Source organism: Micromys minutus, assembly GCF_963924665.1.
Source record: "Micromys minutus genome assembly, chromosome: 33".
In the NCBI taxonomy this organism is placed as follows: Eukaryota; Metazoa; Chordata; class Mammalia; order Rodentia; family Muridae; genus Micromys; species Micromys minutus.
In genome coordinates, this window is record NC_137968.1 from 4868069 (window position 1) to 4875290 (window position 7222).

Here is a 7222-nt window from a genome sequence, read left to right on the forward strand (position 1 = left end):
CAGCGTCATACATTTTGCAGACAAATGAACAGAACTAGAAAATACCATCCTTGGACTTGCTGATCCAGGAGACCAGCGGCCTGCTCCAGCTGACTCACTGGGCCATGGGACAGAGTCTGATCCCCGGGCTCCCCGGTGCACACCCCAGCGGACAGGCAGGAGCTCCGCCCCTCAGAAACCTGCCTTGAGGAGCTGCAGTCCCCGGATGCCGGTTCACCAGTCTCACCAGCCTCCCAGCGCAGGGACCTGGGTCGTTCCGAGTCCCTCCGAGTGGTCTGCTGACCACACCGCATCTTCAGGCCGTCTGACCTCATCCATGGTGGGTGCTGGGCAAGGGCTGTTTGGTCAGACCATCAAGGTGACACATTCAGAACCAGGCGAGGTGATGGTAATGAAGTAACTTATTCAGTTTGACGAGGGGTCCCAGAGGACGTTCCTCAAGGAGGTGAAAGTCATGCGGTGCTTGGAGCACCCTAACGCGCTCTCACGTTCATCGAGGTGCTGTACAAGGACAAGCGGCTGAACTTTGTCACAGAGTACACCAAGGGCGGCACTCTATGGGGCATCATCGAGAGCCGGTACCTGTGGAACCAGAGGGTCAGCTTTGCCAAGGACATTGCATCAGGGATGGCCTACCTCCATTCGATGAACATCATCCACCGAGACCTCAACTGTCTGGTCCATGAGAACGGGAACGTGGTGGTGGCCGACTTTGGATCGATGAGAAGACTCGGTCTGGAGACTTGTGCTGCCTTAAGAAGCCGGACCGCAAGAAGCGATACACAGTGATGGGTAACCCCTACTGGACGGCGCCAGAGATGATCAAGGGTCGTAGTTGTGGTGGAAAGGTGGACGTGTTTTTCCTTTGGAATTGTCCTATGTGAGATTATTGGGCGTGTGAACGCAGACCCCGACTATCTGCCCCGCACTATGGCTTCAATGTAAGGGGTTTCCTGGACCGCTACTGTCCACCAGACTGTCCACCAAGTTTCTTCCCCATCACTGTGCGCTGCTGTGACCTGGATTCTGAGAAGTGGCCCTCTTTCGTAAAGCTGGAAGAGTGGCTAGAGACACTTCGCATGCTGGTCACCTGCCACGGGGCCAACAACTGGAAAAACTGGAGCGGGGCTTCTGGGAGACCTACCGACGGGGCGAAAGCTCATTGCCTGCCCACCCCGAGGTCCCCGACTGGGCCCAGGGGGGCCCACCATCTGAATCCCCGCCTCTGGAGAACATACCCTCGCCAGATTCCTCAGCAGGGGGTGGCCTAAGCATGGAGCCATCAGCCAGGACAGTGGTACCCTTGTTCATACCCCCAGACCCAGGCGCTGACCTGCCTTTTCCCCTCATACAGGGTGCCCCCATCTTCTCTCTACCTCTGGCCCCCAAGTCACAAGGCTGCACACACACATGGTGGGTCACATTGTCCTGTCTTACCTCTCATTCTGTGGAGCCGCCCCTCACTTGTCTTTGCATGAGCTGGTTGGGGAAGCTGGGCCGGGTGCCTTCCCTGCAGCCGTCTGCTCCTGCTGGCAGCCCTTCCCAGCAAGGCTGGGCTAGAAGGCAGCATTGGAACTGAGCCCCTGTAATTCCAAGGGAGAGGCCATATGCCCTAGAACCCAAGGGGAGCCCAGGATCCCCTTGGGGGAAATCTAGGTAGTATCAGGTATTGACAGGGATCAAAATCCCAAAGCAGAGAGAGAGAGAGAGAGAGAGACATTCCCATGTGTCCAGGCAGTGGTCCTCGCTCTTGCTTCATGTCCATCTTATTTCTTGATCAAAGCCACTTTAGTGAGAAATAGGTACCAGTCCTCAGGATGAGCCAGGATCCCTCAGGGGAGAGGGCAGAGGATGCCTGGGATCCAGCTGACAAGGAGGGTCCAGCCCACACTACAGAGGCTGCCAGAGGGAATGAGGCAGCCATCCACCGGCACCCAGCCCTCCAGGTTCATCTCAGCATCCTTCCCCGGCCTCTCCCCATGGCAGGAGCAGCCCCGCCCCCTCCCTGGGTGCATCTGCCCTCTGAGTTCTTTCTGTGTGATCTATTTTTTTTTTTAAACAAGAGTTTGTATTATTTTTTCATAACGGCCGTAGCAGCTCTGGGGGTTTGGAGGGATGGTTTTGTTTTGTTGTAGGTGGGTGGGGGTGGGAGGGCCATCTCTTCCCTCTGCTTCAGCTGAACATCTAGGGACATATTAAAATGGTGAAGCTTTCTCAGTGAACTTCAAACGTGAAAGAATCTGAGCAGACCCCCACAGAACCAAGACTGAGAAAAGGCAAAGTCTACTTGCCTCAGCCCAATGACCATGATAGGAATGAACCCAAACCCGGAACAATAAAATCTATTCTGTCCCCCCTCCCCCCCAAAAAAAGGAAAGAAAAGAAAATATCATCTTGACTGAGGTAACCCAGACACAAGAGGACATACATGATATGTACTCACTACATACATGGATATTAGCCAAGAAAATATAGAATACCTAGAATACAGTCCACAAAACTGAAGAATTTTAACAAGCAGAAGGGCCCAAGTGAGGATGCTTCAGTCCCACTTGAAAGGGGGAAGAAAATAGTCACAGGAGGCACAGGGAGGTAGAGACCTGTGTGGAAGACGGGAGAGAGTTGGGGAGGGAAAAAGAGTGGCAAGGGCAGGTATTGGGTGGGACAGGAGAGAAGCTCAGAGGGCCAGCAGAATGAATGGAAAGTTGCAGCCTTGTCAAGGGTGGGAGGTTGGGGGACCCTCTAGAAAATCCGAAGACCTGGGAGGTGAGAGACTCTCAAGACTCAAAGGGAGGGGCTGGAGAGATGGCTCAGCGGTTAAGAGCACTGACTGCTCTTCCAGAGGTCCTGAGTTCAATTCCCAGCAACCACATGGTGGCTCACAACCATCTGTAATGGGATCTGATGTCTTCTGTTGTGTCTGATGACAGCAACAGTGTGCTCACATGCATAAAATAAATAAGTCTTTAAAAAAAAAAAGACTCAAAGGGAGAGACCTTAGATGAAATTCTCAACAACGGGGAGAGGGAACCCAAAGAAGCCACCTCCAGCAGAAAGGGATGGGGTTGCCAATCCACAGTTGAAATTTCTGACCCAGAATTGTTCCTGTGTAAAAGGACCACAGGGACAAAAATGGAGAAGAGACAGAGGGACAGGAGGTCCAGTGACCAGCCCAACTTAGGATGTGTAGGGGGAGGAGCTGATTCTAAGGTCTGGTTCCCTAATTGGTTCTTGATTTTGTCAATAAAGAAGGCCGGAAGCCAATTGCTGGGAAGACGGAACAGGTGGGACTTTGGGACGGGGGTCCCAGGAGGAAAAGGAAGATGCAGGGAGAGGGCCTTTGCCATGCTTTGGAATGAGAAACAGAAAGCAATCACGTAAGATCTCAGGGAAGATTGCCAGGTAACTGGGGCGGGGCATTCCTGGCTGTTGCCAGGTAACTGTGGGGTGGGGTTTACAGAATCCCAACAGGAAGAGAATCAGGAGCAGATTCACAAGCCTGCCATTCTCAATAATTGAGATTTGCTGGAGTTTTTTAATATGCTTAACTTTTCCAGTTTTTCTGTCTGTGGGCATGGCTCCACTTGCCCCACACATGCAGGCAAAATACTCATATACATATACAAATCTAGAAGAAGAAAAAAAAACCTTTTAAAACAACAACTATTACTACTACTAATTAATAATAGTAGTAGTAAAAAAAAAAAAGTCCAATGGACCAAAAGGAAACTGTCTTAGTTGTGGGTTCTGTTGTTGTAAAGAGACACCTCTTTTAAAGGAAAACATTGTTTTAAAAAGATTTATTTATTATATGTAAGTACACTGTAGCTGTCTTCAGACACACCAGAAGAGGGCATCGGATCTCATTACAGATGGTTGTGAGTCACCATGTGGTTGCTAGGATTTGAACTCAGAACCTCTGGAAGAGCAGTCAGTGCTCTTAAACACCAAGCCATCTCTCCAGCCCAAGGAAAACATTTATTGGGGCTGGCTTGCAGTTGCAGAGGTTCAGTCCACTCTCATCATGGTGGGAAGCATGGCAGCATCCAGATAGACATGGTGCTGGAGGAGTTGAAGGGTTTCAAGGCAGCAGGGACTTCAGCAGGTGTGGCTTGAATATTTGAAACCTCAAAGCCCACTCTCCAACCCCCAGTGACACATTGTCTCCAATAGGGCCACATTTCCTGGCAGGGTGGCTCCCTATGAGCTAATGTCAGACAGTTTCATTCAAACCACCCCAGGAATTCAAACTGGCTTGTCTGTCTATTTGAAGCAGGGTCTCACTGTATCATGTGTTTGTATTCATTCCTCCCAAACTCCAGGAAAAGAGATCTAATACATGATGCCCATTTAGTAGGGTTGATATCATTTCCTGCTATCATACGGGTTGTAATATTATTTTTCTCTTTGTTTCGGCAGCATGCCAGAAAAAAGCAACCTAAGAAAGTAAGGGTTTAATGTCAGCTCACAGTATGAAGATACGGTCATCTTGGAAGGGAAGGCGATGTTGAAAGAACAGTTCTCGAAGGGGCAGGTGGTCACATTCCATCAACAGTCAGAAAATACAGAGAGATGGGCGTTCTCCTTTTCTGCTTTCTCATTCAGCCTGGCATCTCAGCTTACTGTATGATGTCACCCACATTCGGGTGGGTGTTCCTTCCTCAGTGAAGCCCTGTGTGGAAATACCCAACAGTCATGATCAGAGGTATGTGTCCTATGCGACTCCCAACCTAGTGAACTTGAAGATAAAAATTAACCATCACACGGATTAGAGGGCTGGGTTAATGTTTAACTTTTGTCCATGTTATATGAGGTAACCGTGGAACTGTCAATGCTCTTAGTCCTTCACTGGCTTTTCAGCAAGAAACAGAATGAACCAAAGCCTATGGTTAAATCTTCCAAAGATAAAGATGTACTCTGGGATGCACACAGAGCTGGGTGACTCCACTTCTGAGCCATTCGTTGGACATAAGGCGCTTTATAATTGGGAGACTGAAGCCAAATTTTGCACATCATAAGGCTGCCAAATGTGCAGGTAGATTGACATTTTTGCAAACTGCTCTTGGGTTGTTAGACCTGAGCAAAAATCATTTCCATACCTGTGATTAAAGCAACTCGAATTTATTTAAGAGTTCACAAAGGACTGGCCAGATGATTGCCTCCGCCTAAATTGGGGTTTCAGAGAGCAGCCCCTCACTGGCTTTTGAGATCTTTTTTTTTTATGGGAAAGGGTTAGGGCTGATAAAAACAGCAGAGATAATTGGTTGTTAGCACCTGCTTAGAAGAATGGGGGACTTGGGACTTGGGGTCACCTGTAGGGTAGATAACCCCAGGGGTGGGGGGAAGGATATGGCTTATAGAAAAAGAGTTACCATAGGTGTTCAGGAGTTTAGCAAGGCAAACAGGTGAGTATACATCATGGGGTTACAAGTTCAACATAGGTTAAAAACATGGGTTTACAGGTGTAGCATAAGACTTGTAGTATAAGTATAGAGAGTTAGTAATAATGTATAACAATGTAGCTCCTTAACAACAATGTGAAGGCTTTATAACAATGTATAACAATGTAGCTCCTTAACAACAATGTGAAGGCTTTATAACAATGTATAACAATGTAGCTCTTTAACAACAATGTGGGTCCTATTTTGGCTTCACATGTTCTGCTACATAGTATAGTCAGCAGACCTGGGCATCTGTTAAATTAAATTAGAATAAAAATAAATGGGTCTCACAGGGCGGTGACAGCACATGCCTTTAATCTCAGCACTGGGGAGGCAGAAGGCCAGCCTGGTCTACAGAGCAAGTTCCAGAACAGCCAAGGCTACACATGGAAGTCCTGTCTTGGGTTGGAGAGATGGCTCAGCGGTCAAGAGCACTGACTGTTCACCCAGAGGTCCTGAGTTAAATTCCCAGCAACCACATGGTGGCTCACAACCATCTGTAATGGGATCTGATGCCCTCTTCTGGTGTGTCTGAAGACAGCTACAGTGTACTCATATATATGAAATAAATGAATCTTAAAAAAAAAAGAAAGAAAGAAAGAAAAGAAAACCCTGTCTCAAAGTGGGGTGGGGGAGGATAAATGGGTCTCTGGAAGTTTAATTCTACAACAGTCTGAAATCTGAAAGTCTGATAAATTGTTAGAAGACAGACCAAAGGATCTTTAGTTATGCAAGAATTCTGTACTCTGCTGTAGCTCAGTACAAAGGCAGAATACGAACAGGAGAGACAAATTGGTAGGAGCTACATGATAGCAAGAAAGGGTTCTTGATATGTGATCCCTGGAAACTGTTTACATTCACAGTAGCATCTACCACTTTACTGTGAGGTCCACAACTGGTACCCAGCTCAGAGAGCTAGGAGGGGCTCTTGAGCTGATGGACATGGCTCTGAGACTTAAGGACCTGAGACTTGGCTGAAGTGTGAATGAGAACTTGATGGAGTTCTTCCAGTCCAGCCCAGGGATGGTCTTTCTTTGGTACCTTTTCCAAATGAACCAGTCCTCTGGGTAATGAAAGATTTGATCACCACCTATGGAACACAGAAGATACCTCTCACGCTAGAGCTATGCTTTGACTTAATAAATCAAGGTGTGGCATCACCAAGTCATAGAGAGTAGAGTAGCAACCTAGAAAACAGTGAGATTCTGCCATGAATGGTACAGACGTTGAGCTTGTGATTTCTAGCAGGGATAGATCCAAATGCCAATAAAGCCATTGGCAAGGTGTCTGGCCGGGGAAATCCAATGGATTCCTATAGTTTATCCAGCTTTAGTTTTAGAATGCCATTTGCTTATTCACCCTCCCCAGAAACGAGGGAGAAAAAGACAGCGGTGCAATGTCCCAGCCTATGCTATGATGCAAGAAGAAGACTGTCTTTCTGTGTCTCTGCGACTGTCACGCCATGGGCACAACTGATGGCTTAGGAAGCTCAGAGTCTGAAGAGTTAAACAACTGGAGATATCCACAGGTATCTGCATTTCATCTCTCTCTCTCTCTCTCTAAAGATTTATTTATTTATTTAATTTTATTTATGTGAATACACTTTAGCTGTGTTCAGACACACCAGAAGAGGGCATCAGATCTCATTACAAATGGTTGTGAGCCACCATGTGGTTTCTGGGAATTGAACCCAGGACATCTGGAAGAACAGTCAGTGCTCTTAACCTTAGAGCCATCCCTCTAGTCCTGCATTTCATCTCTTCGGGTTAAAGGTTTTCTCT

The 7222-nt window shown here is 47.7% G+C and overlaps 1 pseudogene across 1 annotated transcript; it reads left to right on the plus strand.

Moving 5' to 3' along the window:
* The first annotated feature begins 104 nt into the window (after positions 1-104).
* On the plus strand, positions 105-6917 carry LOC308414208 (LIM domain kinase 1-like; annotated as a pseudogene). Its single transcript has 2 exons — positions 105-1297; positions 6810-6917. The product of its transcript is annotated as an LIM domain kinase 1-like (transcript).
* Positions 6918-7222: the final 305 nt, after the last annotated feature.